The sequence below is a fragment of the Macaca nemestrina genome, chromosome 5 (genome assembly GCF_043159975.1).
Source record: "Macaca nemestrina isolate mMacNem1 chromosome 5, mMacNem.hap1, whole genome shotgun sequence".
Classification (NCBI taxonomy): Eukaryota; Metazoa; Chordata; class Mammalia; order Primates; family Cercopithecidae; genus Macaca; species Macaca nemestrina.
This window is the reverse complement of record NC_092129.1, coordinates 179200472-179220423: the sequence shown is the minus strand read 5'-3', so window position 1 is coordinate 179220423 and position 19952 is coordinate 179200472. Positions and strand designations below refer to the sequence as shown.

The 19952-nt window shown below is 42.1% G+C and overlaps 1 long non-coding RNA gene across 8 annotated transcripts in view; it reads left to right on the top strand.

The window, feature by feature from the left end:
* LOC139363514 (uncharacterized) overlaps nt 1–19952 on the top strand; it is a 60412-nt gene that overhangs the window by 6840 nt on the left and 33620 nt on the right. For all 8 annotated transcript variants that reach the window (XR_011624084.1, XR_011624083.1, XR_011624082.1 and 5 more), the window contains 3 exons: nt 2215–2242; nt 4038–4158; nt 10147–16011. This is a non-coding gene — a long non-coding RNA (uncharacterized lncRNA). The remainder of the gene's footprint in view (nt 1–2214; nt 2243–4037; nt 4159–10146; nt 16012–19952) is intronic.

Below are 19952 nucleotides of genomic sequence, written 5' to 3'. Positions count from 1 at the left end.
TTATTTTTTTAGGGCAATTTTAGGTTTACAGAAATATTGAGTAGAAAGTACACAGAATTCCCATGTAACCCTACCCCATACCAGTTTTATATTTTAGCCATTCTAACTAGGTGTGTAGTGGTATCTCATTGTTTTAATTTGCAGTTCCCTAATGCCATATGATGTTGGGCACTTTTTAATATGGTTATCTGTCATCTGTATATTTTCTTTGGTGCTGTGTCATTTGCAAATATTTTTCTCCCACTCTGTGGTGTGTCTGTTCATTCTCTTAATGGTGTCTTTCACAAAGGAGAAATTTTAATGCAGTCAAGCTTATCAATTTCTTTCTTTCTGGTGTTGTACTAAGAAGTCATTGCCAAACATAAGGTCATATATATTATTTCCTATGTTACATTTTAGGAGTTTTATAGTTTTGCATTTTTTATTTAGGTCTGAGATCCATTTTGAATTAATTTTTCTGAAAGATGTCTGTCTAGATTCGTTTTTTTCTTTTCTGTGTTTTGTTGTTGTTGGTTTTATTGTTGTTGTTGTTTTTAGGCATGGGGATGTTTGGTTGGGCCAGCACCATTTGTTGGAAAAACTATCCTTTCTCCATTGAATTGCCTTTGTTTCTTTGTCAAAGATCAGTTGACTCTATTCGCGTAGGCCTATTTCAGAGCTTTCTATTCTGTTCCATTGATCTGTTTTTCTGTTCTTTCACCAAATTGCCTTGCTATTTGGGGTCTTTTGTGGTGCCATTTGAATTTTAGAATTGTTTTGTCTATCTCTGTGAAGAATGCCATTGGGATTTTGAATAGGGGTTGTACTAAATCTTTGCAATGTTGTATGGACATTTTAACAATATTGATTCTCTCTATCAATGAGCATGGGATAGCTTTCCATTTATTTGTGTCTTCTTCAGTTTCTTTCATCAATGTTTTATAATTTTCAGTGTATTGATCTTTCACCTCCATGTTAAATTTATTCCTAGGTATTTTTTATGCTATCGTAAATGGGATTGTTTTCTTGATTTATTTTTCAGCTAGGTCACTCTCTAGGTTTTGTATGTTAGTTTTGTATCCTGCAACTTTACTGAATTCATTTATTAGTTTTAACAGGTTTTTTCGAAGGAGTCTTTGGGGTTTTCCACATATATGATCATGTCATTTGCAAATAGATAATTTTACTTCAATGTGATTTGGATGTATTTTATTTCTTTTTCTTATATGATTACTCTTGATAGTATTTCTAGTACTCTATTGAATAGAAGTGAGTAGAGTGAGTATCCTTGCCTTGTACCAGATCGTAAATGAAAAACTTTCAGTTTCTCCCCATTGATTGTGATGTTAGCAGTTGGTTTTTTAATAAATGGCTTATGTTGAACTTTCCCTCTTTACCTAAACTGCTGAGAGTTTTTATTGAGAATGGTTGTTGAACTTTGTCAAATGCTTTTTCTGTGTTGATTGAGATAATCACATAGTTTTTGCCTTTCGGTATGTTCATGTGGTGCATCACATTGATTTGCGTGTGCAAACCAGTTTTGAATGCCAGGGGTGAATCACACTTGGTCATAGTATATGATCTTTCTGATGTGTCGTTGAACTTGGTTGGCTAATATTTTATTGAGGATTTTTGTATCAAAGCCCATCAGAGACGTTGACTTATAGTCTCCTTTCCTTGTGGTGTCTTTGTCTGGCTTAGGTATCAAAGTGATGCTGGCTTTGTAAAATGTTTTAGGACGTATTCCCTTTAGCTTTATTTTTTTGAAAAATTTAAGAAGTTTTTTGTTTATTTTTGTTTTTGTTTTGTTTTGTTTTGTTTTGAGATGGAATCTCACTCTGTCACCCAGACTGGAGTGCAGTGGCAAGATCTTGGCTCACTGCAACCTCAGCCTCCTGGGATCAAGTGATTCTCTTGCCTCAGCCTCTCGAGTAGCTGGGATTACAGGTGTGCACCACCACACCCGGCTAATTTTTGTATTTTTAGTAGAGACGAGGATTCACCATGTTGGCCAGATTGGTCTCGAACTCCTGACCTCAAATGATCCACCCACCTTGGCTTCTCAAAGTGTTGGGATTACAGGTGTGAGCCACTGTGCCCGGCCAAGAAGTATTGTCATTAATTCTTTTTTGAAGGTTTGGTAGAATTCAGCTGTGAAGCTATCTGGTCCCAGGCTTTTCTTTTTTGGGAGACCTTAAATTATTACCTCATTCTTGTTTGGTATTTTCTTTTCAGGCTTTCTATTTCTTCTGATTCAACCTTGGTAAGTTGTCTTTTTCTAGGAATTTATTAGTTTCCTCTAGATTATCAAATTTACTGGCATATAATTGTTCACAGCAATCCTTTATGATGCTTTTTATTTCTTTTCTTTTCTTTCTTTTTTATTTTTATTTTTGAGACAGGGTCTTGCTCTGTCACCCAGGCTAAAGTGCAGTGGCGTGATGACAGCTCACTGCAGCCTTGACCTCCCAGCTTAAGTGATCCTGCTGCCTCAGCCTCCTGAGTACCTGGGACTACAGGCATGTGCCACCACACCTAGCTTATTTTTGTATTTATTGTAGTGATAGGGTTTCACCATGTGACCTAGGCTGGGTCTTGACACCTGAGCTCAAGTAATCTGCCTGCCTCGGCCTCCCAAAGTGCTGGGATTACAGGCGGGAGCCACTGTGCCTGGTGATCCTTCTTACTCCTCAGACATCTATTGTAATGTCTCCATTTTCATATTTGATTTTACATATTTGAGTCTTCTCTCTTTTTCCCTCAGTGTAGCTAAAGGTTTGTTGATTTTATTTATTTATTTATTTTTAAAAAACAACTGTTTTATTGACTTTTTTCCATGATTTTTCTGTAGTCTATTTGATTTATTTTTGTTCTGATCTTATTTCCTTTCTTCTGCTAACTTTGGGATTAGTTCTTTTTCTAGTTCTTTGAGACATAATGTTACACTGTTTGGGATCTTTCTTCTTTTTTAATGTAAGCACTTATTGTTATAAACTTCCTTCTTAAAACTGCTTTTGCTGAATCCTGTAGGTTTTGGTATGTTGTGTTTCTATCATTGTGTCAAGATTTTTTTAAAAATTGAGACAGTCTCACTCTGTTGCTTAGGCTGGAGTGCAGTGGTGCGATCTTGGCTCACTGCAAACTCTGCCTCCCAGGTTCAAGCGATTCTCCTGCTCAGTCTCCTGAGTAGTTGGGATTACAGGCATGCACCAGGATGCCCAGCTAATTTTTGTATTTTTAGTAGAGACGAGGTTTCGCCATATTGGACAGGCTGGTCTCAAACTCCTGACCTCAAGTGTTCCTCCTGCCTCAACCTCCCAAAGTGGTGGGATTACAAGCATGAGCCATAGCACCTGGCCTGTGTCAAGATATTTTTACATTTCCATTTTGATTTCTTTTTTGACACTTTGATTGTTCAGGAGCATGTTGTTTAATTTCTACATATTTATGACTTTTCCAAAATTCCTCTTGTTTTAATTTTTAGTTTTATACCATTGTGGTCAGACATAATACTTGATATCATTTTTATCTTCTTAAATTTGTTAAGACTTGTTTGTGGCCTAATGTATGGTCTATCCTGGAGATATTTCTTATGCACTAATAGAAGAATGTATATTCTGCTGCAGTTGGATAAAAAATTATATATATATAATGTTAGGTCCATTTTGTATAAAGTGTAGTTCAATTTCAGTATTTCTGAGAGGTGAGGCCAACTGGACTTCCTGGGTTGAGTAGGGACTTGGGGAATTTTCCTGTCTTACAAGAAGATTGTAAACCACACCAATCAGCGTTCTGTATAACACACCAATCAGCACTCTATAAAACGCACCAATCAGCAGGATTCTAAAAGTAGCCAATCATGGGGAAGATTGAAAAAAGGGCACTCTGATAGGACAGAAGTGGAACACGGAAGAGGACAATAAGGAAATAAGAGCTGGCCACTTCAGCAGCAGTGGCAACCCGCTTGGGTACCCTTCCACACTGTGGAAGCTGTGTCTTTTCGCTCTTCACGATAAACCTTGCTACTGCTCATTCTTTGGGTCCGTTCCACCTTTAAGAGCTGTAACACTCACTGCGAAGTTCTACGGCTCCATTCTTGAAGTCAGCGAGACCATGAACCCACCAGCAGGAACCAACTCTGGACACATCTTCGGCACTCCTCGAGGATATTGCCACGCGGTGAGTACCACTGGACCCCTTTCACTTGCTTTTCTGTCCTATTTTTCCTTAAAATTCGGGGGCTAAACACCAGGCACCTGTCAGCCAGTTAAAAGTGACTGCCGGACTAAAGACACAGGTGTCAGCCTTTCTGGGAAAGGGCTCTCTAACAACCCCCAAACTTTTCGGAGTTGGGAGCGTTGGTTTGCCTGGAACCAGCTTTCGCTTTTCCTGCACTTCTGGGCTGAGCCAAGGGTCAACAGAGAGGAAAGCCATTCAGCTCCAGGGTCCTGACAAAACGTTGGATGACCCTGCAGACTTGAGTGGAGCTCTCAAAGTTATGTCGCTCAAGCCAGACTCTCCCATCTATCCTATCTATCCTGACCCTTGTCTCCTGGGTCCTAATGCCTGTCAGACAAATTACCTCCTGCCTCTCTTCTCTGAGGCTAATCCTGCTTCTAAAAACCACTTCGTGTCCCTGGTGCTCTTCTAGTTTCTCTTATAAGGATGATTTCTAATATAAATTTCCGACTCTGTTCCCTTCTTTAGGCACCTGGGCTCACCGACCAGAAAGAGCCAAATTCTTCAATGGGAAATAGGTGCCCTGGGGAACATAACTTTTGCCCAAAGCCCCGTCGGTGGGGTGGACTATCTGGAATTTTAGGATCCTTCCTCAGACTAGTAGGCCTAATGAAGGCTATTCCCAAAGCTAGGATATGGGGAGCCTCAGAAATTATAGACTCCAAAATTAGGGAGGATGCCCTTCCTATTCATATGAGAAGTGAGGACAAAAGGCATCACTGTCCCAACCCTGGAGATCCCTTCCCTTCCTTCACTCCATTTTGAGGCATATGATCTTTATATGACAAAAGTAAGCTCCCAATACCAACAGGATCAAACAATTAGGACTCTAACAGGTTTTCAAGAATGTGTTGGTAAGGGCCACTAAATCTGACCTTTCTCAGTCCTCTTTGTGGTCTAAGAGGAAAGGCAAGGGTGCAGGTTTTCGAGAATGCGTTAGTAAGGGCCACTAAATCCAACCCTCCTCAGTCCTCTTCGTGGTCTAGGAGGAAAACAAGTGTTTCCGCGGCTGCTTTGGTAAGCACAACTATTCCGAACAGCAGGGTCAGGGGCCCTGGTGGGTTCTTGGGCAGAGGTGGAGTGGTGGGCCCTGATAAACAGACCAAAACCTGGGGCAGTTTTTTTTTCTGTTTTAGATGGGAAACACTCAGGCATCAATAAGCTCACCCTTGAAATGCATCCTAAGCCATTGGGAGCAATTTGACCCACAAACCCTGAGAAAGAAACAGCTTATTTTTTTCTGCATTACAGCCTGGCCCCCAATATTCTCTCTCTGATGGGGAAAAATGGCCACCTGAGGGAAGTATAATTACAATAATATCCTGCAGCTTGAACTTTTCTGTAGGAGGGGAGGCAAACAGAGGAAATACCTTATGTCCAAGCTTTCTTTTCATTGAAGGATAATCCACAACTATGCAAATCTTGCAATCCACATTCCACAGGAGGACCTCTCAGCTTACCCCCGTATCCTAGCCTCCCTAAAGCTCCCTTTTATAAATTAATCATGAGCCTCCTCTAATCTCCCCCACCCAGAAGGAAACAAGCAGAGAAATCTTCAAGGGACCACAAAACCCCCCAGGCTATCGGTTATGTTCCCTTCAAGCTGTAGGGAGAGGGGAATTTGGCCCAACCCAGGTACATGTCCCCTTCTCCCTCACTGATTTAAAGGGTGCCAAGGTAGACCTGGGGAAGTTTTCAGATGATCCTGATAGGTATATAGGTGTCTTACAGGGTCTAGGGCAAACCTTCGACCTCACTTGGAGAGATGTCATGCTTATTGTTGGATCAAATCCTGGCCTTTAATGAAAAGAATGCGGCTTTAGCTGTAGCCTGAGAGTTTGGAGATACCTGGTATCTTAGTCAAGTAAATGGTAGAATGACAGCCAAAGAAAGGGACAAATTCCCTACCAGTCAGCAGGCTGTCCCCAGTATGGATCCCCACTGGGACCTAGACTCAGATCATGGGGACTGGAGTTGTAAACTTTGCTGACCTGTGTTCTAGAAGGACTAAGGAGAATTAGGAAAAAGCCCGTGAATTATTCAATGATGTCTCCCATACTCAGGGAAAGGAAGAAAATCCTACCACCTTCCTTGAGTAGCTACAAGAGGCATTAAGAAAATATACTCCCCTGTCACCAGACTCCCTCAAGGGTCAGTTGATCCTAAAAGATAAGTTTATTACCCAATCAGCCACAGATATCAGGAGAAAGCTTCAAAAGCTAGCCCTGGGCCCTGAACAAAATTTGGAAGCATTATTAAACCTGGCAACCTTGGTGTTCTATAATAGGGAACAAGAGGAACAGGCCAAGAAGGAAAAGTGAGATAAGAGAAAGGCTGCAGCCTTAGTCATGGCCCTCAGACAGACAAACCTTGGTGGTTCAGAGAGGACAGAAAATGGATCAGGCCAATCACCCGGTAGGGCTTGTTATCAGTGTGGTTTGCAAGAACACTTTAAAAAAGATTGTCCAATGAGAAACAAGTCTCCCCCTCACCCATGTCCACTATGCTAAGGCAATCACTGGAAGGCACACTGCCCCAGAGGACAAAGGTTCTCTGGGCCAGAAGCCCACAACCAGATGATCCAACAACAGGACTGTAGGTGCCCCGGGCAAGCGCCAGCTCATGTCATCACCCTCACTGAGCCCCAGGTAAGTTTAACCATTGAGGGCCAGGAAATTGACTTATTCCCGAACACTGGCATGGCTTTCTCAGTGTTAATCTCCTGCACTGGATGGCTGTCCCCAAGGTCTGTTACCATCCGAGGAATACTGGGACTGCCTGTAACCAGGTATTTCTCTCACCTCCTCAGTTGTAATTGGGAGACTTTGCTCTTTTCACATGCCCTTCTTGTTATGCCTGAAAGTCCCAAACCCTTATTAGGGAGGGATGTATTTACCAAAGCTGGAGCTATTATCTATATGAATATGGGGAACAAGTTAACCATTTGTTGTCACTTACTTGAGGAGGGAATCAACCTTGAAGTCTGGGCATTAGAAGGACAATTCAGAAGGGCAAAAACTGCCTGCCCAGTCCAAATCAGGCTAAAAGACCTCACCACTTTTCCTTATCAAAGGCAATGTCCCTTAAGGCCTGAAGCTCATAAAGGATTACGGGATATTGTTAGACATTTAAAAGTTGTAAGGCTTAGTAAGAAAATGTAGCAGTCCCTGCCACACCCCAATTCTAGGGTACAAAAACCAAATGGTCAGTGGGGACTAGTGCAAGATCTTAGGCTCACCAATGAGGCAGTAAATCCTCTATATGCAGCTGTACCCAACCCCTATACCCTGCTCTCTCAAATACCAGAGGAAGCAGAATGGTTCACTGTTCTGGACCTCAAGGATGCCTTCTCCTGTATTCCCTGCACTCTGACTCCCGGTTTCTCTTTGCCTTTGAGGATCCCACAGACCACACATCCCAACTTACATGGATGGTCTTGCCCCAGGGGTTTAGGGATAGCCCTCATCTGTTTGGTCAGGCACTGGCCCAAGATCTAGGCCACCTCTCAGGTCCAGACACTCTGGCGCTTCCATATGTGGACGATTTACTTTTGGCTACCAGTTCGGAAGCTTCATGCCAGCAGGCTACTCTAAATCTCTTGAATTTTCTAGCTAATCAAGGGTACAAGGTGTCTAAATCGAAGGCCCTGCTCTGCCTACAAGCCAAATATCTAGGCCTAATCTTAGCCAGAGGAACCAGGGCCCTCAGCAAGGAACGAATACAGCCTATACTGGCTTATTCTCACCCTAAGACATGAAAACAGTTGTGGGGGTTCCTTGGGATCACCAGTTTTTGCTGACTATGGATCCCCGGATATAGCGAGATAGCCAGGTCCCTCTATACTCTAATCAAGGAGACCCAGAGGGCAAATACTCATCTAGTAGAATGGGAACCAGAGGGAGAAACATCTTTCAAAACCTTAAAGCAGGCCCTAATACAAGCTCCAGTTTTAAGCCTTCCCACAGGACAAAACTTCTCTTTATACATCACAGAGAGAGCAGGAATAGCTCTTGGAGTCCTTATTCAGGCTCGTGGGACAACCCCACAACCAGTGGCATACCTAAGTAAGGAAATTGATGTAGTAGCAAAAGGCTGGCCTCACTGTTTATGGGTAGTTGTGGCAGTGGCCATCTTAGTATCAGAGGCTATCAAAATAATACAAGGAAAGAATTGTATTACTCATCTGGACTACTCATGATGTAAATGGCATACTAGGTGCCAAAGGAAATTTATAGCTATCAGACAACTGCCTGCTTAGATACCAGGCACTACTCCTTGAGGGACCGATGCTTCAAATATGCATGTGTGCATCCCTCAACCCTGCTACTTTTCTCCCAGAGGATGGGGAACCAATCGAGCGTGACTGCCAACAAATTGTAGCTCAGACTTATGCCACCTGAGAGGATCTCTTTGAAGTCCCCTTAACTAATCCTGACCTTAACCTATATATACCGATGGAAGTTCATTTGTGGAGAATGGATGTGAAGGGCAGGTTATGCCATAGTTAGTGATGTAACCGGACTTGAAAGAAGCCTCTTCCCCCAGGAACTAGCGCCCAGTTAGCAGAACTACTGCTGCTTACCTGAGCCTTAGAACTGGGAAAGGAAAAAGAATAAATGTGTATACAGACAGCAAGTATGCTTATCTAATCCTGCATGCCCATGCAGTAATATGGAAAGAAAGGGAGTTCCTAACCTCTGGGGGAACCCCCATTAAATACCACAAAGAAATCATGGAGTTATTGCACACAGTGCAAAAACCCAAGGAGGTGGCAGTCTTACACTGCCAAAGCCATCAAAAAGGTGAAGGAGAAAAGGCAGAAGGAAACCTTTGGGCAGATGCTGAGGCCAAAATTGCTGCAAGGTGGAACCTCCCATTAGAAATACCTACAGAAGGACCCTTGGTATGGAGCAACTGTCTCCAAGAGATTAAGCCCCAGTATTCCTCAATCAAAACAGAATGGGGACTTTCGTGGGGGCACAGTTTTCTCCCCTTGGGGTGGTTAACGACAGAAGAGGGAATGGTACTGATACCCGAAGCCAGCCAGTGGAAAATACTTAAGAACCTCCACCAAACTTTCATATGGGTATTGAGAACAATCATCAAATGGTCAAATCCCTATTTACAGGGCCAAATCTCCTCCGGACCATCCAACAAGTAGTCAAAGCCTGTGAGGTGTGCCAAAGGAATAATCCCCTGGTCCATTGTAAGGCCCCTCTGGGGGAAAAAAAGAATAGGGCACTATCCTGGAGAGGACTGGCAATTAGACGTCACCATATGCCTAAGTCAAGGGGATTTCAATACTTGTTGGTCTGTGTTGATACCTTTACAAATTGGATAGAAGCTTTCCCCTGTAAGATAGAGAAGGCTCAGGAACTGGTTGAAGTCCTAATTCATGAAATAATTCCTAGATTTGGGCTTCCCGAAAGCTTACAAAGGGAAAATGGTCTGGCTTTTAAAGCCAGTAACTCAGGGAATTTCCAGGGCGCTAGGGATACAATATGACCTTCACTGCTCCTGGAGGCCACAATCCTCAGGGAAGGTCAAGAAGGCAAATGAAACACTCAAGAGGCACTTAAGGAAACTAATACAAGAAACTCATCTCCCATGGCCTACCCTCTTGCCCATGGCCTTGTTGAGAATCCGAAATTTTCCTCACAAAATGGGGCTCAGTCCATATGAAATGCTGTATGGACGACCTTTTCTCACAAATGACCTCTTACTTGATCAGGAAACAGCCAACTTGGTCAAGGATATAACTTCCTTGGCAAAATATCAACAAAACCTTAAAAATCTACCCGAAAGATGTTACAGAGACAAGGAAACAGAGTTGTTCCAACCGGAAAATCTATTGTTGGTCAAGTCCCTCCCCTCTATGGATTCCCTGTGGGAAGGACCATACTCTAATCCTCTCTACCTCCACTGTAGTTTAGACAGCAGGAGTGGAATCTTGGACTCATCACACCCAAGTTAAACTTTGGACACCCCCTGAAGAACCTGCGGGACTGTCAGCTCAGGAGTCCCAAGATCAGCCAGACCAGCCTCGATACACCTGTGAACCATTGGAGGACTTGCAACTCCTATTTCAGAAGGAAACATCCCAGACTAAAAAGGCTCCTACAGCTGATCCTGAGGAAAAACCCCTTCCTACTTAAAAAAGATAAGTGAAACCCTACATAATCTTTAACACCTCTCTTTGCCCCTTTAATGGAATCCTTTTACTCTTTCATCACATTATTAAGCAGTGTATTAACCATACTCTTTGCAGTAGGACTATATACTGTAGCTCCTGCTGGGATGAAAATCCTAATCACATCAACCTTTTATCTATCCTTCCTTCTGACAGCAATTACTCCCACCTTCAACTCAGACTGGATAAAATGATCTTATCTTCCAGGGCACCCTCTTTTCCTTCCTACTTACTCTTTGCCTATCTATCCCTCCTGCTTCCTGGGCTACCCCACATAGTCGCCCCTCCCCTTCTCTAGCTCCTAATTACCTCTACAAGACTCTCAACCCACTCTCTGTTAAACCAGTCCAATCCTTCCCTGGCAAATGACTGTCGGCTTTATATCCCTCTATCAGCCACTGCTTACGTTGTCACTCCCATTCCTGCAAAAACTGGGTCTTTACTAACTTAACCTACCACCCCCGTTATGAAGGAAAAGACCCTTTCCAACTTCTAAATATGCAATCATTAGCCAACTTCTCCATCTCTGATAGGACCAAAAATACCCTAACAGGATGCACAATCCAGCTTTTACGCTCTCACATTTCCAACCTCACCTATTACATGAGCAATGAAAAGCCCATACACGGCCCTGTAACCACGAATACCATCTTAACTTTCTAAGCCTCTTTATGCATCTAATGCAACCTGTTATCAGGCCTGCCCCTGGGGTACCTACTATCCTATCAGTGTAATTACACCCTACAACTTCAAGCCCCAAATGATCATAGTAACTTCCAAGTCACCCAAACAGCTCCATTCAGATGGCTTGTCCGCTTCTCAGGGCCCCCCAAAATCTTCACCTCCTCCCTGCTTAACAAATAGTCTGGGTTTTGTAATGGCAAACATACTTCCTGCATGATCATTCACCCCTGGACCCCCTGCAGCAGCGCCCCCACCATTAATGAATGCCTTCTCATCCCCTCTTTCAATTACTCTCTTGAATGGTTCCCAGTAGACATAAAATGTTTTTTTTTTTTCTCCAGTGGGAAAATAGAACACAGGGAGCCACTCATTTGCTCCCAACACCCCTTTCCAGCTGCTCACTGGAGCTACCTTGGCAAGTACTCTAGGAGTATGGGAAAATGAAAAAAACAAACTCACACACCTTTTTAACATACACAACCAGTTCTGTCTACCCAGCCAAGGCATATTCTTCTTATGTGAAACTTCAACCTATATCTGCCTCCCCATTAACTGGACAGGCACCTGCACCTTAGTCTTCCTAAGTCCCTACATTGACGTTGCCCCAGGAAATGAGACCCTATCCGTGCCCCCTCAAAGCTCAAGTCCCTCGGGGCAGAGCCGTACAACTAACACCCCTAGTTTTAGGGTTAGGAATGGCCACTGCTACAGCAACCAGAATAGCCACTTCATTATCCTACTTCTGGATATACTGCTGGCTAGGGTGGCCAGCTTTTATTCCCTTATTGTCCCCTCCCATGTTCCATTTCCGTCCTATCAGATTTACCTACTTCTTTATCTACTTCATTATCGTACTACCATACACTCTCAAAGGATTCCTCAGACAGTTTGCAAGACATAACAAAATCTATACTTACTCTATAATCCCAAATAGATGCTTCGGCAGCAGTGACTCTCCAAAACCACTGAGGCCTAGACCTCCTCACTGCTGAGAAAGGAGGACTTTGCACCTTCTTAGGGGAAGAGTGTTGTTTTTACACTAACCAGTCAGGGATAGTATGTGACGCCACCCAGTGTTTACAGGAAAAGGCTTCTGAAATCAGACAAAGGCTTTCAAACTCTTATACCAACCTCTGGAGTTGGGCGACATGGCTTCTCCCCTTTTTAGGTCCCATGACAGATATCTTGCTATTACTTGCCTTCGGGACCTATATTTTTAACCTCCTTGTCAAATTTGTCTCTTCCAGTATCCAGGCCGTAAAGCTACAGATGGTCTTACAAATGGATCCCCAAATGAGCTCAACTCACAACTTCTACTGAGGACCCCTGGACCAACCCACTGGCCCTTTGGCCTAGAGAGTTCCCCTCTGGGGGATGCTACAACTGCAGGGCCCCTTCTTTGCCCCATCCAGCAGGAAGTAGCTAGAGCGGTCATTGCCCAGTTCCCAACAGCAGTTGAGGTGTCCTGTTTAGAGGGGGGATTGAGAGGTGAGGCCAGCTGGACTTCCTGGGTTGAGTGGAGACTTTGGGAACTTTCCTGCCTTACAAGAGGATTGTAAAATGCACCAATCAGCGCTCTGTAAAACGCACCAATCAGCAGGATTCTAAAAGTAGCCAATCACAGGGAGGATAGAAAAAAGGGCAATCCGATAGGACAGAAATGGAACATGGGGAGGGACAATAAGGGAATAAAAGCTGGCCAGCGCAGCCAGCAGTTTCAACCTGCTCAGGTCCCCTTCCATGCTGTGGAAGCTTTGTCTTTTTGCTTTTCACAATAAACCTTGCTACTGCTTACTCTTTGGGTCCGTGCTATCTTTAAGAGCTGTAACACCACGAGCATCCATGGCTCCATTCTTGAAGTCAGCAAGACCATGAACCCACCAGCAGGAACCAACTCCGGACACATCTCCTTAGTAATATTGTGTCTGGTTGGTCTGCCCATTGTTGAAAGTGGGTTACTGAAGTCCCCTACTATTATTGTTTTGCTATTTCTCTCTTCTTGTCCACTAGTATTTGCTTTATACATATAGGTACTCTGATATTGGTTGCATATATACTTAAAATTGTTATGTCCCCTTGATGAATTGAGTTCTTTATTATTAAATAATGACCTTCTTTGTCTTTCATGAGAGTTTTTGACTTGAGGTCTATTTTATCTGATGTAAGTATAGCTACTCCTGCTCTGTTTTGGTTACCATTTGCATGGAATGTCTTCTTCCATCTCTTCACTTTCAACTTACATGTCCTTAAAGCTAATAGAGTCTCTTGTAGCCAGCATATAGTTGGATCTTATTTTTATCTATTCAGCCACTCTGTGTCTTTTCATTGGATAATTTAATTCACTTGCATTCAAAGTAATTATTGATAGGTAAGGATTTACTATTGCAATTTTATAAATTGTTTTCTAGTTGTTTTGTACATCCCTTGTTTCTTTTCACTTGTTGTCTACCTCTGTGATTTGGTTATTCTCTGTAGTGCTAAGTTTTTATTCCTTTCTCTTTATCATTTATGTATCTGCTATAGTGTTTCATTTTGTGGTTACCATGAGGCTTACATACAACACCTTATAATAGATTATTTAATACTGATAACAACTTCAGTTGCATACAAAAACACTAGACTTTTACCCTGCACCTCACAATTTATAGTTTCCATGTATAATTTACATCTCTTTAACATTGTATTTACCTTAACTTATTGTACTTATGGTTATTTTTGTCCGTTTTGACTTTTATCTTTCATTCTAGACATATGAATGATTAATAAGCCACCATTATGGTATTGGAGTATTCTGAATTTCACTATATATTTACCTTTACTGGTATATTTTTTTACCTTCTTACGTTTTCTTGTTAGTAATTAGTATCCTTTTTTTCCCACTTGAAGAACCTTCTTAAGCATTTCTTGTAAGGCAGGTCTAGTGGTGACGAATCCCCCCATCTTTTGCTTGTCTGGTAAAGACTTTGTTTCTCCTTCATTTCTGAAGGACACTTTCATTGGGTATTATATTATTGGCTGACAGTTTTCTTATTTCAGCACTTTGAATATATCATCTCATTCTTTCTTGAGCTGCAAAGTTTCTGTTAAGTCCATGGACAGTCTAACAATAATTCCTTTATATGTGGCATATTGCTTTTCTCTTGCTGCTTTTACAATTCCCTATTTGTCTCTGACTTTTGATAGTTTGACTACAATATGCCTCAATGAGTGCCTTTCTGGGTTAAACCTGTGTAGGAACCTTTAGCTTCGTGGATCTGGATGTCCATATCTTTCCCAAGACTTGGGAAGTTTTCAGTGATTATTTCATTAAATAAGCTTCATGTCCTTTACTGTATCTTTTCTTCTTCTGAAACTCTCATAGTGTGATTGTTTGTTTGCTTAATGGTTTCCCTTGAGTCCCACAGGCCTTCTTCACTCTTTTTTATTATTTTTTTTTCTTTTTCTTTCTCTCTCTCTGTTTTTTTTTTCTTTTTTACCTCTGAAGGAGTAGATTCAAAAGATCTGTCTTCAATTTAACAGATTCTTCTGCTTGATCTAGTCTGCTGTTAAAGCTCTCTGTTGTATTTTTTGTTTTATGCATCTGATTATTCAGTGTCAGGATTTCTATTTAGTTCTTTTTTATATTTATCTCCTTGTTGAATTTCTCATTCAGATCATGAATTGTTTTCTTGATTTTGTTGAATTGTCTATCTGTGTTCTATTATATCTCACTGAGTTTCCTTAAGATCATTATTTTGAATTTCTTTTTGAGCATTTCATAAATCTTGTCTTTAGGGCCAGTTACTGGAGAACTATTGTATTCCTTTCATGGTAACATGTTTCATTATTTTGTTTTGTTCTTACTTCTGTGTCCTTGTATCAATGTCTGAACACCTGATGGAACAATGACCTCATTCAAACTTTACAGAATGGCTTTTATAGAGAGAGTTTACTTGCAGATGTGTCAGGGTAGTACCAGTTGGAAAGGGTTTGGTGGCTCTGAATTCAAGTGGACCCAGTGAAATAGCCTTCCTACAACCATTTCAGCTGTGATCAACATCAATGACTGTGAGTGCCTCATTGGCCTAAGCTACAGGAGTTTGTGGCAGTGGCAGCAGCAGCTCGTGATGTTATATTGTTTAGTGACAAGGGACTTGGGAGTCTTCCTGTTCTCATTTTCTTTACAATGGGGAGTCATAGCTCAGGAAACTCCTCTTGGCAATGGGTCTGATATGGTTTATAAGCAGCCACAGTGACACTGGGTTTCAGGGTGCAAGTGATCAGAGTAGTGTGGAGCCAGGGTCCTGGGCTTAGAGTCTTGAAAGCCTTCTGTGGTCCCTGGGACTTGGGGCACAGGTTCACTTTCAGGGGCATAGGTAGATGCAGATTGCCCACAAAGCCAAAGCATGTGACCCTGAAGGACACCCCAACAGCTTGGGTCCACAGGGATGGGTTTTAGTTGTGACTCTGGCCCTGGGAGACAGAGCATAGCACTGGGCTGGCCCTAGGGAATGGGTTTTGGGCCCTCAGGTACAGGGCACAGCTGCAGTTTGGGACCCAGAGCCCAGTAGGGCACAGTGGCAACTTACGCCCTGGAGGATGAAGCACCATGAAGTAGTGACTCTAAATCTGGCTGTGGTAGGGCACAGCAGTATCCCAAGCTCTCTGAGGCCGGATGTAGTGGCAGGAAGGACCCAGAAATGGTGCAGCACAGCTGTGACTGGAGCTTCAGAGGGCAGAAAGTACAGTGATGACTCCGCTCCCCAGACAGTGTGTTTTGGCGGCTCATACTCTGGAGGGCTAGCTCGGTTTTAAGGAAACAGGGTGTTACAGTTGTTTGGTTTGGAATACCAGGATCTCACCTCAGCCAATGCTTTGTTTCCCTAGGACATGAGGTGCCACATCAGCTCAGCCCTGGGAGGCCTGGATGCTCAGCTCAGGTAAGGCATCGATTCCCCATGAAGTAGGGTTCCTCTTCAGTTCAGGCTCTGGGGCCATTACTGCTTTGGATGGCCAAGAAACCATTTCCATGGAGGCAGGGCACCACTACAACAACAGCCCCAGGAATTATGAATGCTCTGTATAGCCAAGGCACCATTTTTCTGGGAGACAGGGCACTAAGTCAACTCAGGTCCTGAGGGACAAGGTGCAGTAGTGACTAGTAGGGGTATACGGAGTGGCTCCGTATCAGCTGGCCCCACAAAATAGGGTGTAGCAGCAGCTTGGCTCAGTGATGGTGGGTCACTAGATGTGGGTGGTGTACTGGCAATAAAGCCTCAGGGATGAAAGGGTGCTGTGGAGCCACTCACTTCCTAGAGCAGGCCAGACTCCAGCAGGGGTTCCAGTTCCAGGATGGCACAGTGCGGTAATAGCATGGGCCGTAGTGGACAGGGCACAATGAGGCTCTTTCAGTGGGAAGAGTACAGCTGTGTGGACTCCAGGCAGCTCCTTCAACTGGGCTTAATACCTCTGAGGATATAGGAATCCCCATTGTGAGGACTGTAGGAGTCCAACGTGGTATTAAGGGCTTCTTGGGTCCTCCTGCAAAGCCCTTCCCCAGTGGGAGAAGTCCCCCTTTATTCAAGCTGATCCTGACTAGAGAATGTGGCAGCAAACGTGAGGTGTTTCTTTCCCTTCTCTATGTGGCCATCCTTGGTTTCTGTGCTCTACAGGACTTTTGCTACTCCTCTGATGTACTCCAGCACTCTCCTTTAGTTATTTTCATCAAAATGTAGTTCTTTATACATTGTTGTGGTCTTTGTGGGGAAGAGGAGCACTAGGGGCTTCTAGTCAGCCATCTTGCTGGCATTCTCTCTTCATTTGTTTCTGATATTAATATTGTATCTTCTCTCTCTCTGTTTTTATTTCTTATTTAGTCTGGCTAGTGGTTTATCAATTTTATTGATCTTTTTAAAGAATCAGCTTTTGGTTTTAGTGATTTCGTCTATTATTTTCAATTTCCTTGATTTCTGCTTCACTTTTTATTATTTTCTTATTTGCATTTAATTTGCTTATCTTTCCTAGATTCCTAAGGCGGAAACTTAGATTATTGATTTTAGATTTTCATTTTTTATATTGTGATAGTTTTTGTTAATTAATTTATTATATATATATTTTTTTCTTTTTCAATAGGTTATTGGGGTACAGGTGGTGTTTGGTCACATGAGTAAGTTATTTAGTGGTGATTTGTGAGACTTTGGTGCACCCATCACCTGAGCAGTACACACTGCACCCTATTTGTAGCCCTTGCCCCCCTCCCACCCTTCCCCCAACAAAGTCCATAGTATCATTCAGATGCCTTTGTGTCCTCATAGCTTAGCTCCCATGTATCAATGACAACATATGATGTTTGGTTTTCCATTCCTGAGTTACTTCACTTAGAATTGCTTAGAGTTGCTTCACTTCCATCTCATCCAGGTTGCTGTGAACGCCATTAATGCATTCCTTTTTATGGCTGAGTAGTATTCACAGTATCTTTATCTACTTCTTGATTGATGGGCATTTGGGTTCGTTCCATATTTTTGCAATTGCAAATTGTGCTGCTGTAAACATGCATGTGCAACTATCTTGTTTGTGTAATGACTTCTTTTCCTCTAGATAGATACCTAGTAGTGGGATTGCTGGATCAAACAGTAGATGTCTTTTAGTTCTTTAAGGATTCTCCACACTGCTTTTCTTAGTGGCTGTACTAGTTTACATTCCCACCAACAGTGTAAAAGTGTTCCTTTTTCACCACATTGACACCAACATCTATTATTTTTTGACTATGGCCATTCTTGCGGGAGTAATGTGGTGTCACATTGTGGTTTTGATTTGCATTTCCCTGGTAAATAGTGATATTGAGCATTTTTCCGCATGCTTGTTGGCCATTTGTATATCTACTTTTGAGAATTGTCTATTCATGTCCTTAGCCCACTTTTTCATGGAATTGTTTGGTTTTTTTTCTTGCTGATTTGTTTGAGTTCATTGTAGATTCTGGGTATTAGTCCTTTGTCTAGATTGCAAAGATTTTTCTCTGCCTCTGTGTGTTGTCTGTTTACTCTGCTAATTGTTTCCGTTGCTATGCAGAAGCTTTTTCGTTTAATTAATTTCCATCTATCTATCTTTGTTTTTGTTGTATATACTTTTGGGTTCTTGGTCATGAAGTCTTTGCCTAAGCCAGTGTCTAGAAGAGTTTTTCCAATGTTGTTTTCTAAAATTTTTTTTTTTTTTTTTTTTTTTTTTTGAGACGGCGTCTCGCTCTGTCGCCCAGGCTGGAGTGCAGTGGCCGGGTCTCAGCTCACCGCAAGCTCCGCCTCCCAGGTTCACGCCATTCTCCTGCCTCAGCCTCCGGAGTAGCTGGGACTACAGGCGCCCGCCACCTCGCCCGGCTAGTTTTTTGTATTTTTAGTAGAGATGGGGTTTCACCATGTTAGCCAGGATGGTCTCGATCTCCTGACCTTGTGATCCGCCCGTCTCGGCCTCCCAAAGTGCTGGGATTACAGGCTTGAGTCACCGCGCCCGGCCTGTTTTCTAAAATTTTTACGGTTTCAGGTCTTAGTTTTAAGTTTTTGATTCATCTTGAGTTAATTTTTATATAAGGTGGGAGATGAGGATCCAGTTTCATTCTCCTACATGTGGCTAGCCAATTGTCCTACCACCAATTGTTAAATAGGGTGTCCTTTCCCTATTTTATGTTCTTGTTTGCTTTATCGAAGATCAGTTAGCTGTAAGTATTTGGCTTTATTTCTGGGTTCTCTATTCTATTCCATTGGTCTATGTGCCTATTTTTATACCAGTACCATGCTGTTTTGGTGACTATCGCCTTATAGTATAGCTTGAAATCGGGTAAGGTGATGCCTCCAGATTCAATCTTCTTGCCTAGTCTTGCTTTAGCTATGTGGACTCTTTTTTGGTTCCATGTGAATTTTAGGATTGCTTTTTCTAGTTCTGTGAAGAATGATGGTGGTATTTTGATGGGAATTGCATTGAATTTGTAGATTCTTTCAGCAGTATGGTAATTTTCACAATATTGATTCTGCCCATCCATAAGCATGGGATGTGTTTCCATTTAATTGTGTCATGTGTTATTTCTTTCAGCAGTGTTTTGTAGTTTTACTTGTAGGGGATTTCCTTGGTTAGGTATACTCCTATGTATTTTGTTTTATATTTTATTTTATTTTATTTTATTTTATTTTGCAGCTGTTGTAAAAGGGATTGAGTTATTGGTTTCTCAGCTTAATCGCTGTTGGTGTATAGCAGAGCTACTGATTTGTGTACATTAATTTTGTATCCTGAAACTTTACAGAATTCACTTACCACTTCTAGGAGATTTTGGGAGGAGTTTTTAGGGTTTTCTATGTGTACATTCATATCAACAGCAAACAGCGACAACTTGAATGCCTCTTTACTGATTTGAATATCCCTTATTTCTTTCTCTTTTCTGATTGCTCTGGCTAGGACTCCCAGTACTGTGTTGAAGTGGTGAAAAGTGGGCATCCTTGTGGTGGTGAAAGTGGGCATCCTTGTTTCAGTTCTTAGGAGGAATGCTTTCAATTTTTCCCCATTCAGAGTAATGTTGGCTGTGGGTTTGTCATAGATGGCTTTATATCCCTTCCATGCCAATTTTGCTGATGGTTTTATTCATAAAGGGATGCCAGATTTTGTCAAATGCTTTTTCTGCATTTATTGAGATGATCATGTAATTTTTTGGTTTTAATTCTGTTTATGTGGTGTATCACATTTATTGACTTTTGTATGTTAAACTATCCCTGCATCCCTGGTATGAAACGTACTTAATCATGGTAGATTATCTTTTTGATATGCTGTTGGATTAAGTTTGCTATTATTTTTTTGAGGATTTTTGCATGTATGTTCACCAAGGATATTGGTCTGTCATTTT